This window comes from Echinops telfairi, unplaced genomic scaffold (genome assembly GCF_000313985.2).
Source record: "Echinops telfairi isolate 266 unplaced genomic scaffold, ASM31398v2 ScPeMD7_7421;HRSCAF=8459, whole genome shotgun sequence".
NCBI classification, from domain to species: domain Eukaryota; kingdom Metazoa; phylum Chordata; class Mammalia; order Afrosoricida; family Tenrecidae; genus Echinops; species Echinops telfairi.
The window spans coordinates 9,884,526-9,903,846 of NW_022111321.1; the positions used below are offsets into that span (position 1 = coordinate 9,884,526).

The following is a 19,321-nucleotide window of genomic DNA, read 5'->3' on the forward strand; positions in this document are numbered from 1 at the left end:
GAAAGATCAAGGATATATTTAAACAAAAAAAAAACAAAAAGAATGACCACTATTTGGTTTTGTTGCAGGTATCATATTATATGTTAGGTAAGCTAAACAAATTTATAAGAAGATCTTAAAATACTATCTAAATGAATATTAATGTTTAAAAATTAATTTGACCTATTTTACACTTCTTTATCCTTTTATTTATTTAAACCCTTAAATTCATTATCATTAGATTAGCTGTCAGATAGTCCTAATTAAAGTTTTCTCTAACTACAGTGCAGGTAAAAATCCTTCGACTTATGTGTATAATGAAAAGAATATGGTTTACATTTATAAATCTGTTCCCATTTAAGTGTACACAGCAAATATTCAGCATTATATTGAGGGTCAGGAAGCATCTGCCATTAGACCAAGGCTGACACCTGCGTATAATTAGCTAGTGTGATTAATGAAGAAAGAGATCAAAGTTTCATGCAATTTTAATTTTATGCTCTGGGCTTGATGTGCAAAGGATTTGTACTGGGTAATAAAAAGGATATAGACTCATTCTAAAAAAGCATGACAAATGAATTTTTTTAATGAGTTTGACTCATTAGCTAGGCGTGCATAAACCTATGTGACCTAGAGTTTTCTGGAAGAATTTGGGGATAATCTTAATGCCTAATTACTAGTTCTGTTAAGATACTTGAACAAATTAGTTCCTTTGTAAAAGGCAAACACACATAGAAATATCCATGCTGAGGTATGAGACGAAGAAATGTCCACAGGAAAAGCATCCTGGCTTCAAAAGCTAACTAATATTAACAGCAATTTTCCAGAAGGCTACACTGTTCACATCCACAGTGGACCTTTGTAGACACTTTGACAAGAATGACATGTTGGTAGAATTAACAAACCTGGGGAAGAACGTGTGCTCCGGCTCTGACATGAGTGCTGTTGCAATGAAAACACGGGCCACGTCGGATGCTATGTTCCACTGCAACTTGCATTTCTGATGAGCTGTTGCTGATTCAACTTGATCTCAAGGCCCAATTATAACAAGCTGGCCTGACACCTCCTGGGAATGGCATGAAAGTTCCGTAGCTTAAATTAAGAAGAAGGACTTGTTCCCTTTTCAATAAGATCCCAAGCAGAACCCAGAATAATGGGGGAGGGGGGAGGAGGAGGGAATCTGATACGTAGTGCTGAAGAATAGAATGTAGTGCCGATGAGGGCGCCTGGACTCAGGAATCAATATGATTCTTGGCGTGTCCCAGATCATCATGCCCCCAAATCATGGTTGTTTAGCTTCATTTTTAACAAGCAGGCACTAGGCATTTACACTGCGCCAGGTGATGAAGGAATACAGTAGGACAATAGCAGCTCATCTTCCAGGACATCAGGGGTTGGGCAACAAAATCGAAGTGCAAACATATACACGAGCGGCCATGCATAAGTGCTACAGGGAAGGGGCCCACTAAGGACTGTGAGAATCCAGGAGCACAGACAGGGTGATCAGCAATTAATTCCCAGACTTGGAGAGAAAAGGTGCTGGGGACAGCTTTAGGAAGTGCAGACCTGCATCCAGAATCCTGCAAAATGTGCTAACTCTATTCTGTCCAGTGAAATATAGTTCCCGACTTGTGAGATCTCACTTTCTACGCCTCCATTCATTCAATAAGCAGGTTAACTTGGCTTTTAGACTGGAATGGCAAGAAATCTGGCGTTTATTCTTCATGGGTACACTGCAAGGCCACTCCGGCAAATTATGATTCTCTGAGGTAACAATAATAGCTAACTGGCGTTCTTTATGCGCTTAAATAAATTAACCCACTTCATCCTCATTATAACCCCTAAGACAGGCACTATTGACAGCTCTGTTCTGGAAGGGAGGAAATTGAGGTACCGAAAAGGTGTGTAAGCTATCCAATGTGAAATATCCACGAAAGAGCGGAGCCCGAACTCAAACCGGGCCATCTGGCACCAGGGTCCATGCTCCGTTATGATGTCACACTACATCCCCGATTCTGGAGCAGTTAAAGGAGAGGGTGCTTTTGCCCAGAGATGGAATCTATTCCTGAAGTGGGAGGGAAGCCAAAGACTACCTAGAAGCAGCAGCCACGCTGAGACCTGCTCGTAGAAAACACTACCTGCCTTTTCAAGGGCTTGTGCAGTCTCCACTGCATTGGAGCGAGACCTGGGAAAGGAGGATTTCGTGCTGCAGGATAAGGCCCGGAGGATGGAAGGCTGCCACAGGGGGCTCAAACATACCAACAGCTATAAAGATGGTGTCGGACTGACAGATGTTCCATTTAAGGAGCAACTGAAGCCAACTCCACCGTACCAACAATAATACGAGTGGGGAGGCAGGAACGAGCCTGGCCTTCCACGCTGAGGGAGCACCCTGAGCAAAGGCGGAGGAGCCCGACTGACTTTTCTCTCCTTTGGTAAAACCCTTACACTTGCTCTCCAACTGGAAAATAATAGACATTGGTGTAAAAAAAAATCCTGTGTGGACAACTCTTTCTAAAGGAAATTGAAAACTATGTAAATAGAGCGTTTGATTTTTTTTTTTAGCACTTCAATTTGTTCAAGATTCCAAAATTACTTGGCGTCCTAAGACAATGGATTGTAGCAGGCATCCACTAGAGAAAGGTCTGAGCATAAAAAGTGTTATAGAAAATTTCTGTTCTTCAGATGCAGACAGAAAAGTAATAATTCATTGCTATGGGGTCAATTCCAACTCGGGGCAACCACACGTGTTTCAGAGTGGATGGTACAGGGGGTTGTGCAGCTGTCTGTGCCGGGTCTCAAGCAGATCACCACGCGCTTCCTCCACGGTGCTTCCGGATTGGTTCAAACCGCCAGCCTCTCCATGGACCAGCACTGAAGCGCTGCCCTAGAGATCCCTATAGAAATAGCAACTAACTTTAATTATGCTTTCACTGTATTTCTGACTAGACACGTTATGTAAATGTGCATATAGGATTCTTTTGTGGATTAAGGGAGATAGGTTCTGTCATTTTTCTCCTTTTCATGAATAAAGACATTTTGTCCAAAGTCACGGAGATGAAAGAGTTGTGAGACCAGGTTGGGTCTATGAAGAATAGGTTGGCTATACAAGCCCATGGTCTCAACCATCACCTGTATGCAGCCAAGGCCTGCAACAAGGTTCTCCCCAACCTTTAAGCAGAAACTTATGAGTAGAAACTGACTTATTTATACTTCCTTTGAAAATCATATAAGGTAGAGAAAAGAACTAGAGGAGCGGACTTCAAAAATTATGTAGGAAAAAGTAATTAAAAGATAATAGACTTTTTCCACCAGCTATCAAGCCCTTCATACATAGGAGGAGGCGACCTTAGTTGGAGACTCAGTTCTACCACTTCCCTCTTTGTGCCTCTGAGCAAACAGATCACTCCTATGAGCTCTCCCTAAAGTGGAAGGATTTGACAACGTGGTATCTAAAGTCCCTTCTGGCTATTCAAAAACAAAACCCAACACACCCTCCTAGCCATGGAGGAGATTCTGCCTCCCAGCGACTCCAGTAGAAAGGGATGGGGGTGGGGGGGTAGTGCCTGTGGGGGCCGAGGCTGTGTGTGAGTCTTTCCCAAAGCAGAAAGCCCTGTCTTTTTCTGCTGGAGCAGCTGGTGGGTTCAAACTGCTGACCTTGTGGTCAGCAGCCCAACACATGTGAAACACACACAGAGAGAGAAAAAGGAATAGCTACCTATCACGCTCCCACAGGTTAAAAGCGAGAACACAAAGATCCAGGCAGGATCATTTGAAAACTTAGAGTGAGATTTTTGGTAAATGTAGGCAAAAATCATCTGAGGGTCAACATGACATTTTCGATATGCAGAATTATTTGCTGTACCTTTGTGAGACTGAACATCTACCATATATTTTGCTCATAACTCTGAGGGCTAGTGACACAGTTCATTTCCTCATTTCAGAGAGATTGATTTCCTCCCTGAGAAAAGGTGCACAGGAGCTGGGAAAATGAATGTTTATGGGATCCAGGAGCATCCGTCCTCATTCTATTAAAGCATCAGCTTATGTTCCACTTAGGTCTTGCTTACTAAATTCAGGGCTGCTGGGTCTTTAGTCTATGATACCATGTGTTCGTGAAAAGGAGCAAGCTGTCTTTTCTTTATCCAAGAGCCAAATGTTAAGATTCCTCTAGTGTCGGTTTGGATTTTACTGTGCATGATCTTAAATCTCAGGGATTGTGTTGCTAGGAGCCATGCCTCCAAAGCTCCCTGCACACTTCTGCCCCCTGTAGGAGGTGTGAACAAGAGCCAGAAGAGCAGCCCCACAGGGTGACTCTGAGATCACTCGCCGGAGTTCACTTGCCACTGGCCTCTTAGACCTGTTTTGGGCCAGGCCTCTTTGTTTCATTTGTTTGAACTCTTCATCTATCCGAAGCCATGTTTGGATGGGGTCCCATGGAATTACGATCTAATCAAGTATTTTCCTGAGATCCACCTTCAATCTACAAGCGCGTTGGTTCTGTGAATTGCAAGGTACACACGAATCATGCAGATCTTTGAAATGGAGGGGACATGCAAATGAGATTATGGCAAAAAAAAGTTGAGGAAATGTGTATGAAGATGTATGGAACAAAACACAATACTTATCTTCGGTTTAGAAGTCATTTTCCTATACATGTTATTTTTTTTTTCAGAATAATTTGACAGATAAGACATTTTGGTTCAATTTTAAGATGAGAAAACTGATACTCAAAAAAGGGGTCAAAACTGAACTTATTGTCATTGAATCAATTCTGTCTCATAGTAACCCTGTGGGACAGAGCAGAACTGTCCCTATGGATCTATGTGTCTGGAACTCTTTACAGAAGTGGAAAGCCTTGTCTTGCTCCTCTAGGCAACTGCTAATTTCTAACTGCTGCCCCTATAGTCAGCAGTCTACCGTGTAGCCACTATGCCACCAGGACACTCATAAGGTCTTCTTGCTGTGTGGAAGCCATTTGGTTCTTGTGGTTGCAGATCAAGGTATCAGGGACAGCCTTGAATACATATAATCTACTTGAATAACCATAATGTATGAACTTTGCTTATATTCAGATTCAAGATCTTCTACCCTCAAATTCATGAGGCCCCTCCTGCTGCTGCTACCACTACCACTACTTACTGTCACTACTTACTGCCATCAAGGACCAGACAGAACTGTTCCTTTGAGTTTTGAAGATGACCTCTTCACAGAAGTAGAAAGGAGCGACTGGTGGTTAGGACTACTGGCGTTGTAGTTAGCGGCCCAAGGTATAACCACCACACCACCTGGGCTCGTATAGGACTCCTGGATAGTAAAAGTGGCTTGGGTTCAACTACTGGCCTAGTGGTTGGCATCGCTGATTCAAGAGCCCACCTCAAATGGAGGATACCTTTTGCATAGACAGAAAGAGAGAACTGAGTCTTTCAGTTCTTGGTTAAACAACTCTGAGTGATTTTCAAGCTTAATCAAAAGCAGTTTACAAAGGCTTCACAGAGGCAGCTGCCCTCTCCAACCAGACTTGCCACAGCCCATTTTGAAGGGAATATCTCCATTTCTAGCCCAGCTGCTTCCAAATGCCGATCTTCCTCAGGCAGCTCAGGCAAACCCTCCTTACCAGAAGGCAAAAGAAACTGGAAGACACTTTTCCCCAAAGGACAGAACACTCAGTAATTTTCCTCTCGCCCCAGTGTCCACCCAGATCTCCCCACAACTGTAGGGTCTCTGCGCTCCAGGCTCTCTGAGCAGTGATGGTCCCCACTTGGTACAGATCCGTCTGACTCTCACCCAGGTTCCATTCCTAGGAAGCTGACACACTTTCTCCAACTATCTCTTACTTATATCCTGGGAGTAGATGTTACACCGTCAGAGCATATGTTTGTATATTTTGGCCCCTTAGCTGCTTTGATATTTAACAGATCAGCTCAGCTCTCTGACAGGAAAATTTGGAGAACTAGGTACCACCTAGATTTGGTCAGGACAATGCGTAAGTGGACACAGGAATATTTTTCAAAACCTCACTACCATGGATGTCAATTCATAGAGACCCAGCGGGAGCCGGCAGAACTGTCCCTGTGAGTTTCCAGGCCTATCTGCTGCTCCCATGGGAGAAAGATGAGTCTCTTGTGCTCGGTGAAGTTGTAGGACCCCGCCATAGGTGTTGATAGGGTTCAGGATCAACTGCTAGACTTGATTATGAGGTTTGTCTGCTTGCTTGTTGTTGTCGTTGTTAATACGGTTACCAAGGTTGTACATCTTTATGGAAGCAGACGGCTACATCTTTTGTCGGTGGAGCAGTTAGTGGATTGGAAAGGTTGACTCTTTCATTCGCAGCCCAGTGCTTAGCCACTGTATTGCTGCATTTAATCTTCAAAGCAGCCCAATGAGAGTGTACCAGCTATTACTCATCATTTATGATAAGAAAGCTAAGTTTAAATAGTTGGTATTACATGGAAGGTATCATTGATATCGATTGCTTTGTAATATTAGCAACCAGTTACTAGTAAAGAAAGAATTAAGTCTGTTCAATCCCTTTGTAGGAAATAGGTAATGGATATAGCACAATTTCATTTGTAATTTTAATATTACATTTTTATCAACATCCATCACCTTGGGAAATGATCTGAGCTGAAATGATCTATTTCAGCAAAGCTAACCTGAGGAGACTGGTGATTGATTTCCTTTCAAGGTAATTTTAGGTGACACATTGCAAAACAATAAATTTTAATCAAAAATTATTTCCCTGATACATTATGTGCATTCATCCAAAACTTGTGCAGGAGGAAGTGTTATCAGAAATCTCAAGATGAGTGTTGTAACTCACAGAGGATAATTCCATGAACACCGAGTACTCAATACAAAGAATTGTTTTGGTCTCCTAGTGTTTGATGGACTAAGAAAGACTGATAAATTTAAACTTGAAAATTAATTTAGAAGACAAGGTAACACTACTTTCAAAGTATTACTGCACTCAACAGAGCACTGGCGCTATCATATCAGTGCTAGTCATTTTATAAAAACATGATGTTGATTTTACAGAATTCCCTAAACCCTTTCCTATGTCTGTTTACTAGGAAATTTTGTTTTCTCTCTCCCAAAACTCAACTTCAGGGAATGTATACATGTAATTAAGAATTGAGCTTAAGTTAAAAAGCAGTGTAGTATATTATTAGCTCCAAAACAGCCTGATCGGTTCGAGGAATTTATTGTTTATATTTATGTTAAACTATACATACACTTATCCTTAGGTGAATGATGATTACATTGCAACGTTCATTTAAGCATCAAATAGTCAGAAATTTTAGACTTGGAATGTAACAAGTGATATAATTTTTGCCATTTGTGTCGCTAAAATACCTTTATATTTCATGAAAACAGAGGTTTCAATACACTTTAAAATGGAAGCCATTAACTATCTGGACATCTAATAGCTATTACAAACCAAGATTTTAATTATTTAAGGGTAAATTAGTTTAACTTATATTGATCTCATTGCTCTTTTAAGACAAAGTTTACATTTAAGATAAAAGGTTTTCTATGATTTATGAATCCACAAAGCCACTGGACAGGTGTAGGTTCACTTATCACCTGAAATCACAAGAAGTCCTATGTGACAAGGCTCTCCACTGTATGATTAATGCCTGAATGACAAGTATTTATGCTTCAAATTTCATATGTCCCTCTGGGAGTGCCCAGGTCCAGAACAAATTACTGAGCTTAGAGATAATATTCCTTGTCTGGTTTGTACTATCCAGAAGAACCCCCATCGCCTGGTAACACAGAAGAAGGTCAACTTCTCTATCCACCAGCTCGCTCTCTTCTATAGATACACTGCATATGCCGGCATCAACCAGTGGCCTAAACTGAGATGTGAGCAACCAAATGTTTCTGCTGTAAGTCAAGTTTCCTGCCCCAGCTAGTCTCTGGCCTTCTGAACCCCTGGACCACACTCCCGTGATCTGACCTCTGGTTTTCTGGAATTCTTAAAGGATCTTCTCTGGGCTGATTGCTTCTCAGATGGGCCCTAGCCTGGCACCCATTCGTGAGCAAACTAAAGTGGCAGCCCACATGTGGCCTTTGCTTCATCCTCCATGCCAGTTGATAGCATCCCTTCTGTCTCTCTCCTCCTGGGAGCAGATCTGTGTCTCAAACTGGCATTTCATGGTCAAAACCCTAGGCAAGGATCTTTATAGGTAAGTTTTGACCAAGCTACTATGTTTATACTCCTGATGCCTAAACTCTTGGCGCTGGTTTTCCAGATCAAGTAGTCTCAACTCTTAGTTATTATGACCACAGGGAAAGTGATGGTCCTGTCTAGGCTCCATTTGAGCATATAACATTTCCAGAGAGTAGTAAGAAGTCGATTGAGTGGAGTCCTTCGTCCTCTAGTTTTCCCATTGGAAAGGGAATGACTGAAGAACATACTAGAACAAAGGACAGGCTGATGTCCAACTGAGGAGAAAGGCAGAGACTTTTATAGGAGAAAGGGAGAGAGACCTCTAGCGGTCAAGGAGCTAACTCCTTAAAAGACAGGAAGCTTGGAATTCCCCTTATAATCAAAGGATATCTTCCAATTAAAAGTATTAGAAAAAAATTATAGAAGACCTTGAAATTAATAGAAATGCAATGAATACTCTTTCAATGAAATGCTGATATTTCATGGTCTAGAAACCTCCTTGGGATGTGTCCAAAGATTGCTGGGAATCTTCAGTGTTTTACTCCAAATCTTTGACTAAGAAACTTTACAGTTCTATTGGTTGCAGAAATTGAGTAAGACAATAGGTTATTGTCCAAGGAATTTTTCTGATACAGGTAGAATTGATTTTCACCCATAGAAAAGATGGGTGAAAATTCCATTCAGAGGGGTTTTGGGGAGGAGATGAGACAGTCAAGGTGCAATGTAGCAACGATGAAAAACACAACTTTACTCTAGTTCCTAAATGCTTTCTCCCCCACCCCCCACTATCATGATCGGAATTCTACCTTGCAAGTCTGGCTAGACCAGAGGATGTACACTGGTACAGATAGGAACTGGAAACACAGGGAATCCAGGGCGGATGATCCCTTCAGGACCAGTGGTGCCAGTGGCGATACTGGGAGGGTGGAGAGAGGGTGGGGTGGAAAGGGGGAACTGATTACAAGGATCTACATGTGACCTCCTCCCTGGGACGGACAGCAGAGAGATGGGTGGGGGGAGATGTCAGACAGGGCAAGATATGACCAAATAATAATTTATAAATTATCAAGGGCTCATGAGGGAGGGGAGAAATGAGGACCTAATGCGGGGGGCTTAAGTGGAGAGCAAATGTTTTGAGAATGATGAGGGCAATAAATGTACAAATGCGCTTTACACAATTGATGTGTGTATGGATTATGATAAGAGTTGTATGAGCCCCTAATAAAATGATTTAAAAAATAAATTAATTAATTAAAAACCAAAAAGGAAAAAAAAAGAATGATGAGGGCAATGAATGTACAAATGTGCTTTATACAATTGATGTATGTATGGATTGTGATAAGAGTTGTATGAGCCCCTAATAAAACTATTAATAAATAAATAAGAAAAGATGGTTCCAAACATTAAGCTTGAGTACTCACTGCATGTTGAGTTTTGTTATCTGTGTTAGTATGGTGTGTTAGGGTTGACTAAAGAAACATCCAGGAAGACACTCAAATGTGTCTAAGAGGGAATTTTATATATAAAAAAGGGAATTTTATATCAAAAAGCAATTGTACATTAAGAAAACATCCCAGCCCAGTCCAGATCATGTCCTTAACTCCATATGCCCAATGGGCATGTTACTCCATATGCCCAATACCGGCCTGTACATCCCTCTTTAGACTCACGCAACACATGCAATGACCCTGGGTACGGGAAGATCACAGGCCAGTGGGCGAAAAGTCTTGTGGATCCAATGGCAGTGGAAACATCTTAGCACTAGCCTGGGTCTCCTCCAGCTCCAACGCTTTGGCTGCCATCACCATAGCTCCATGTGTCTTGTCAACAGGAATGTCTTACAGGGAAGGAAGGAAAGCAGGGATAGTGTGTGTCCCACCTCCAGGGAGAATGACAGGAATTTCCAGAATTCTCAGGAGAAGGCCATGCCCACACAGAGGCCTCATTGGCTATAACCTGATTGACAGGCTAGCTCCACCCCTTCCCAGGTTGACAGGAGATTATGTAACTACCACAGTACCTATTAGCAAATTCATTTCAGCGTTCTTGATCACTTATAGAGGCCTGTCCTTCAGATTCTGCTTTGAGTGAATTGGAGCATCTTAATGGCTCCTTCATTAAGCAGTAAATTAAATAAAATCTCAGAATGTGTTCTTTTGTACTTGCATGAATGGCACGTATTTTATTTTTTGAAGGTTACACTTTCATAAAAGTATTATTATAAAATCACAATACTATGTGGAGGAAGATAATGTCATTAAAAATGGGAACTGTGAATTTTATTGGATTTTTGTTATATTAAGAGATTTCTTAGGAATTGGAGCACCTAGTCCTATCATATAAGGGATACAGGCAGGATTCTAGTCTATTTCCTATTTCTGTTACCTCCCTAATCATCTCCTACCAGTTTCTTTTTTTTAACACTTTGAGAAACTCTAATCCAAGCAAATGTGGGAAGAGAAGGCCAATAGTTTTTCCCACTAAACTTTATTAATAGGGCCAATTTGTTTTGGTTTGTTTTTTGTACCTCCTGACTCCTAAACAAAACAAACTTGATACAAACTAGATTCATGTTGAAACAATAATCTGGTAACAGCTAGCCAGAAAAGATAAAAATCAATAGAGGAAAGCTGAGTAGACATGTGTGTTATAGTCCATAGAACGGCAATTGTCGGTGTAGAGTGAAAGCAGGTACAAAATATCACCTTGCTACATAAAAGAAGACACTGCTTAGGGTCGCATTTGGATGTAGTTAAGTATTTTGTCTCCTAGCTTACTCTTAATGATAATATCTTCGCTTTACCAAGTCAGCTAGCAGGCTGAATCATAGAAAATGTAGGAGTATATTACACATTAATGATTAAGAAAACTATAGTCAGCCATATTATTCATGATTTTATTTAATAGTGCACACAAGATAATTAGAAGAGCAAACAGTAAAAGGATTAAAGTGGTAAACAATTTAAGTCAACATAATGCCTAACATACATGCTCTATCAATCCACTGCATCTGTAGTGGGCTACTCTGCACTTCATTTAATTGAATCAGCAGAGACACATGGACCACAAATGATTATAACCCATCTTATTGCTTGCTTCAAACTTTTCAGTGGAAAACAATTCATTATTGAAAAGTAAGCACTTTTCCCCCCCTTAACTCCCATTTCAATGCAAGGCATGAACTTAATTTGTTCCAAGTTATATTTCTCTAAAATTAAAAGGCATAAATCATATTTCTATATTCTGCAACCAGTCTGCCAAGTACATCCAACTGGGAAAGACTGAAGGGGTGATGGCATGTTTCAAATGACTAGAATCAACAGAAATCTGTTTTGAAAAAAGTCTTATCATAAAATAAATAAAACTCTCAAATTAGCTGGCTACTCTTTATGATCATACCTATTTTTCAGTGTTTTTCAAGTGCTCTCCTATTGATTTATATTTTATCAAGAAGTGGCTAATAAAACTACAAGACCAGCCTGAACGTTTTAGCACCAAGAAATACAAACCTATGTATCTCATAAGGTGTGAGCTTTTAAAAGGTTGACACTTTTATTCCCCCTGCTCTGAAGTTGTCTGATCAAAGCAAGAAAAGGGGAGAGAAAAGAATAGTGTAGAAGCCCAGTGGCAGGCATGTACAGTGCCTTTGCAAAAATTATGCTATTAGTGATAGCTCATAATTTACATAGGAACTTTTAAAATCAAAGTGTGCTTTCACTTTTATCATCTTGTTTTGTGCCTCCCGAATAAATTAAACAGGCATATTATTCTTCCCATTGTAGAGATAAAGGAACAGATTTTGGAAGAGGCAATGATGTTTACTGCTAGTGAAGAAATCAGAACTTGAGCTGCAGTCATCTGCCCGCAGTATCATTTCCACTGCACCCTGCTGCTCTGGCCATCTCCCATACCCCCTGTAGAACAGCTTTCCATTTGGGTAAATGGGAGAAACTGGGTAGCAAGTTGAACTGCACTTGGCGTTCTGATAAACGGCCTGGGCACTTAATTGGGATGCTTGCCAAGGAACAGAGTTAGTGCAGTGCATTTCCAATGGCTCTAAACAGCAGATGAATTGCACATCAATTTATTTAAATAGCAAGACTTCGAGACTATTCATGGCCATTACCAGGTGCGGATTGATGCCTGTTAGCATAGATTTCCAACTGTGAAGCCCTTTACTCACTCCATGCGGCTTCCCCACTCCATTATGCCCGTTAAATGAATCAATCTTACCTTAATATCATTCTTAAATATTTAATGCCAGGCTGCAATGCTGCCTTTTAAAATCAGTTGGTAAAATAAAAGCAAAAATTGTTCAGCAGGATGCACCCCACCTCAGCAGCCTCCACTCTTCCCCATGATTACTCACTGGGGTGGGCTGTTTGCCTCAGGGGTGGGCCAATTAAAAGGATTTATTTGCTTGTGTAACAATCTAGGCAGAAGCAAAAGAAACTGCGGTTACAAAAGAGAGTAAGCAATTGAAGGTTTACTTTTCTGCTTGAATCTATATTTGTTGTAATGCAGAGATTGACCCAGAAAATCACTTCCAACTCTTTATCAATGCGTGTTCCTCTTTGGGCATCACACTGGGTGCTCAGTGGGAGAAAGTGGGATGTCCCTTTCGGCAAATGATTTTTCATCTTGTTTCAGGAGGTGCAAGTAGTTCTATAGCTGGACTTTTAGAAAGTCAATACACTGAAGCCAAGTAATTCAAATTGCCTCCACTCTTTCTAAGAGTCAATATGTGATTCCATCCCAAGATAGTGCGCTCTATGTTATACTGCTCCTGCTGCTACAGATCTGTCATTTGAACATATGGTTTTCAGAGCCTTTTACCTCTGTATTTCCAATTACTCCAAAACAATCCCGTGAGGTGAGCAGAGCGCGGCCTTGACTATCTCTTCCCTGTCTTCTCCTCCTGAGTGTTCTCATTTTACTCCTTTCTTCTACTTGTGCACTCATGTCAGGGCAGAAAAAGGAAACCTAAATGTACCATCTGACAAAGGTCCACTTCTATTCATAGGAGAACACGGGAATTCCAGAACCCTTCACTGTGCTCGTGGGGAGCATATGCATGGATCCAGAGACAGCTAGCTGTTCAAACAGATCAATGAAATAGTGCATGCTTTAAAGTCAGGAAACGTGTGCATTAAGGTTGTGTCCTTTCACCATATTCAATCTGTATGCTGAGCAAACAATTTTGGACTATATGGTGAAGAACAAGGCATCAGATTGGAAGAAGTCTTGCTGGAAGAGAAGAGGATTTGACGCACTTGCTGATAAAGATCAAGAATTATATATAGCTGTTAAGATTCCTTGGGTGAGAAATACCTCGGTCTTGACTTCGCACAAGAAAGAATTCACGCCGAAGCCTAGTTTGTGATCCAAGTGGGTTTTTATAAAGGACAAAGCAGTTTCAGGTGTTACAGTAAACTGTACACAAGCGAGAGAGAGAGAGAGAGAGAGAGAGAGAGAGAGAGAGAGAGAGAGAGAGAGAGAGAGAGAAGAGACTGAGGCCCGGCCACTTGCTGGGCTGAGGGACCGCACAGGGGCAGTTGGGAAAAGGGGTTGGTCTCCAGGTTCTGGTCCTTGCAGGACCTTCCGCTGGGCGGCGTGGTGGATGGTGCTGGCTGACACCATTGGCTGAATTTAGCCCAACTGGCCTAGATTGGGGCCCACCCAGGTTTACTAGCTTCCTGGCTCCAGGGCCTGGATTTGCACACACCCTTTAGCCATTTTTTTCTCTCTCTCTCTCTCTCTCTTTTTTTTTAATCGTTTTACTAGGGGCTCATACAACTCTTATCACAATCCATACAGACATCAATTATGTAAAGCGCATTTGTACATTCATTGCCCACCCTTTAGCCTTTATGGCTGGCTGTGCTTACCTGATTCTCTGCAGCAACCTCCTGTTGGGGGCACCTTGGCATGGAGAGGAACAATCCCCTATCGAGCTACCTAACACAACCTTCAGTGTGGATTGTAATTCAATGCAAGAAAACCATAAGCCTCATAGCAGGACCAATAGGTAACATCATGATAAATGGAGAACCATTTTCGGATTTCACCATGCGTGGATCCACAATCAGTGCTCATGGAACAGCTATCAAGAAATCAAAAGACGAATTGCATTTGGTAAATCTGCGTCACGAAACCTCCTTCAAATGTTGAAAAGCAAGGATGTGACTTTGAGGACTTAGGTATGCGTGACTCAAGCCATGACATTTTTCAATCACCACTTATGCAAGTGAAAGTTGCACGTTGAAGAAGGCAGACTGAAAAAGCATCAATGCATTTGAATTATGGTGAAATATTGCATTTGAATCATGGTAAAATATTGAAAGTACTATGGACTGTTAGGAAAACAAATCTATCTTGGAAGAAATATAGCCAGAATGCTCCTTACAAGCGAGGATGGTGAGAATTCATCCCACCTACTTTGAATATGTTATCAGGAGAGGCCAGTCCCTGGGAAAAGCCATCATATTTGCCAAAGTAGAAGGTGAGTGAAAAAGAGAAAGACCCTCGCTGAGGTGGATTGGCTCAGTGAGTGCCTGGAACAATGGACTCAAACATAACAATAATTGTGAGGATGGGGTGGGGCCTACAGTTATGTTGTACATAGGGTTTCCAGTGCCAGGGATGATGACTCCTTGGCATCTACTCACAACAGATGTACAATAATGACTCCCGGCCCTCTCCCCCTCTACCCCCACCTGCCCATTTGGTGGAAGATGTAGCAAGGTCAGGGATTCCTGGTGGTGCAGTGCATCAAGCGTTGGGATGTTACTGAAATGTCAGCAAACAAATCACCCAGCTGCTGGGTGGGCTGGCGGGGGTGGAGGAGAGAAGGCAGAACAGAGGCAGGAATGAAAAAGAAAGGTGCCACAGTTTGCTGCCATAAAGAGTCATGCATGTTCACAAGATCACAATTAAAGCTGGTGCATGAAAACACATGGGGAGCATTGATCTCCAAAGTTCTGTTTAAAATCTAAGACCCTAGGCGTTTTGTGTGTTTGTTTGTTTTTTCACATTTTAAACCGGGAATGTAAGCACTATTGTTGATTCTTCCAAAACCAGTTGTTTGTGTCTTTAGGAGCATGCCAATGAAATGAACAGAGCAGGTCTTACTCTCAGGAACCTGTGGGGACCTAGAGTCGGTGAAAGCTATTTTCTGTGTGAGAAGAGTTTGGTGTGGGAAACTGAGAATTGGGAAGAGAGTGTATGTGGACAAATTTTCTTTCTTTTCTTTTTACTTTGGCAATAATTCCTTTAATGTCATTAAATGTCTATTCGATGTTCACATTTCCATTGTTTTGTTTGTTTTGTTTTTTTAATCATTTTTGGAGGGCTCATACAAATCTTTTCACAATCCATACATACATCAATTGTGTAAAGCACATTTGTACATTCATTGCTCTCATCATTCTCAAAACATTTGCTCTCCACGTAAGCCCCGGGCATCAGCTCCTCATTTTCTCCCCCTTCCTCCCCATTCCCCGCTCCCTCATGAACCCTTGATAATTTATAAATTATTATTTTCTCATATCTTACACTGTCAGATGTCTCCCTTCACCCACTTTTCTGTTGTGGACAAATTCTCTATGCTCATAATTAAGTCTGGGATGTAGACTCTGGTGGAGGAAGGCCTTCATGCTCCTGAATTGGAGATGAATCCCAGTCACACTCTCCTGACTAAAAGTTGTTCCCCACAATGTCCCCTCATAACAATGCCAGTTTAAAGATGTTGCTTGGAAGCACACGGCTCTAGTACACCCAAAGGCTGTCTTTAAGAGTGATCAGGGCCTATTGTCTGCCCCACCCTAAATAAGGCCCACTCCCTTCTGATAATGATCTTAGATTGTTCCACTGGAGAACAGCTCAGGGTCATTTAAGGTCAAGCCAGCTCAGGGATGACCAAGGTTAAGATTATATCTTAAATCTAGGGCCTGCCCATGCCATTATATATGTGCCTTCCTGTCACGTGTATGCCCCTAGTACCTCCCCTTCCTATTCCAGGTATGCTTCCCCTAGATGCCCTTCCTGTTACATATGTGTATGACATGACTTACATGCCCCCAGGTTATCTAAATCTGTTGGAGAATACATTCACTCTCTCTTGTTCCTATCTTCATGAAAGGAGGGAGCACTTCCATGTTTTGTCTCTTGTCGTTTAATTTTCCCTTTCAACTACACAGCCACTCCTTGGGATCCTCGGTTATGGGACTTCATCCCCCACAGTCTGGAATTCTCCAGATTTTTAAAATTTCTACTGGGAATACCATGTCATCCTAGTTTCCCAACCCTCAGAACTGTTTGGTTTTGTGTTTACTCTTGGAGACATAGAAGATGATGTCAGAGCCACTGTCAACTACACTTACACTGACTGCCCCACCGATACAGCCAAAGCAGGCCTCTGGGGACCAAGTCTGCTCTTTCTGTCCCACAGGGACTTAATAGCCAGGGAAGACTCACATAGAATCATTCTTAAATATAAAAAAAAATCAAGATGTCATTTCAAACAACTTCAATAAATCAAACTGGGTGAACTCCAGGGAAAGCTGACAAATGAAGTTCAAAAACTCGCCGACAGGAAGCGATTGCAGATTTATTATCCAGAGGTTTGAATAAGGAAACATAACAAGGAAAATGCAATCAAACCTTCCAAATCAGGATAAAATTACTTGGATTGGCATGACGGAAAGGTCAGCATGACTTTCCAGAAAATGACATGCAGGAAAAGCAGGCAATTTGCAAAAGAATGATTTGATAGTGGAATTTGTTTCTTAGAAATTATGTTTTTGCCTACTTTCCCACCAGCTCCAAGTTTAAAAATTCAGCCCAAAGGAATGTGTGAGAATACTTCAGTAGGATGATTTCAATTTGTTGATTTTGCTCCCTTTTTTAGGCAGACTTTGTCCCCCTTACCTGCTCAGACATTGTGTGTGCAGTTCCCTTGGCAGTCTTCAACCCCATGGTCCCCACTCTTCAGGGCAGGCCAATGCCAAGTACGCTTTTTGTTTCTGCCGCCTTTCAGTTCAGATGCCTTGCCTTTCTACCAGTTTCTAATGACCCCCTGATTCTGATTCTGCCTATATGATGCCCCTTAAGTTTCACTGTGACCCATTGTCTGTAGCCTGAGTTTGGAAATAGCTGGGTATCTAGACCCAGAGAGTGATTCTTTTTTCTGAGTGAAAGAGAAAGAAAAGAATTCTAAGCTTCTTTTCCCCTCTTCCATAACCATCAAGGTTTCCGTTCTCTGGCACAGAACTCTTAGACAGTATTCATAAACGCGGGCAACAGCCTGCATTGAAGTGACTGCCACGCTGCCTGGAGAGCTATGCTTGTGTTTTACAAAAGGCGATAGGCGCTTTCAGAAACAAAGGGTGAAACCAGTATCCTACATCTCACAAACGAAACAATCACACTTTGTGGGTCACATCTTGAATGTGCTTGATGCTTTGCAGGAAGGAAATTATCTCAAAGTTGATGAAGTCTATTTGTAGACTCTTGATTTTGAACGCACCCTAAGAGGTAATACTAATAAATACAGTTTTGTAGATCTGAAAACTGAGGCTCCTAGTTAAGCAACTGGCGATCAAAGAGGTTTGGGGCCTCTAGTGTCCTCAAGGCCGGTCATCTACTCTGACAGATCCAGACAAGTGCACCAAGGTAAAGCAATGTGGGCTGAAACACGTAGAGAACATTTTGTTTGTGTCCGTACGGTGCTCTCCGTGGCTTCTGAATATCTACTGTGCATGTTAGCTATACCTCCGGAAATTAATCACAGGTAAAGCTTGATCACTTTGGGGGTTCATTTGTGAATTGTGGGTAACAGACTCTGAAATGGCACCCAATAATCCCTGCCACCTGGCATCCATAGCCCCGTACCATTCTCTCTCCTGGAGTGGGGCTGGGGTCTGTGATTTTCTTTTAACCAATAGAATTCAACAAAGACAGTGGAACAAACTTGCATGATCTCGCTACAAAAGATTCTAACTTTTGTCTTGGTAACAGATTCTGTTTACTGACCTTCTTCCTTGCTGGCTTTGATAAAATGAGCCACCATATGAAGAGGCCCACATGGCAAAGAACTAAGGGCAGCTTCCAACCAACAACCAGCAATTTGCTAGATGGAATCTTGCCAACAAACATGTTTCTCCATTCGAGACTCAAATGAGCCTCCTGGTCAAAATTTTAACTGCAAATTTGTGAGAAACCCTGAAGCAGAGACCTCTGCGAAACTATGCGGAGACTCTTGGCACACAGGAAATGTGAATAATAAGTGTATATTGTTTGAAGCAGCTAACTTTGTGGTAATTTGTTGGAAAAAACAATGACACTTTTTTTTTAAATCTACTTTGTGATTTGTTCTGGAATCAGTTGTATATCAATTCAAGATGAAAGCATGAGATTAAAATAATTAGGTTCAAGACCTTGAACACATCACTTTCTAAAGCACTTTACTGCATTATAAGCTCCTTAGGGGTAAAGCCTTTAACATTATACTTTATTAATCTCCAGGGGCTTAGCAATGTGCTTTCTCATCACACAGCAGCTGCTTGATAAATATTTATTTAACAAATTTTCTTTTTAACTAGAGTAAAATGAAATTACCCATTGAATACTCTTGGATTGCTTTTTGTAAGATTACATTAAATACAGACACTCACATAAATTAGGAGTATAAAACTAGAGAGATCTGTCCATCAATCGAAAAGGAATTGGATCATGGTACTCCAACCCATACGACAGATTATAATGCCATCGTTTCAGAGGCTAAGTGAACAAACGTTAGTTAGCAAGTTCGGGGGCTGTTCCTCTTCTGCCTAGGGGTCTCCTCCAGGAAGTTGGGAACAGATAAAGGCTAAAGGGCATGCTCCAAATCAGGCCCTTGAGCCAGGTGGGTGGTACATGTAGGTGGGCGGTTACACCTGGGTTGGCTCAAATTAGGCCAGGTGGGCCTAATCCAGCTAGTAGGATAAACCAGTACCGTCCACGCCTCCCAGCCACAGGGCCCAAAAGGCTGGAACCTGGAGACCACCTCCCTCTTTTCCAGCTGTTCTTCCAAGGTTTCGCTCAGCTGGGCCGCAGATCACCACGTGTGTGGGGGTGCAGTCCTGTGTTTGGTTAACTATATAAGACCTGAAACTTCTTCTCTCCTTT

General features: G+C 41.7%; 1 pseudogene; it reads left to right on the top strand.

Annotated features, from left to right (window-relative positions):
• Positions 1-19,321, top strand: part of LOC115872222 — an 84,254-nt pseudogene that overhangs the window by 2,167 nt on the left and 62,766 nt on the right.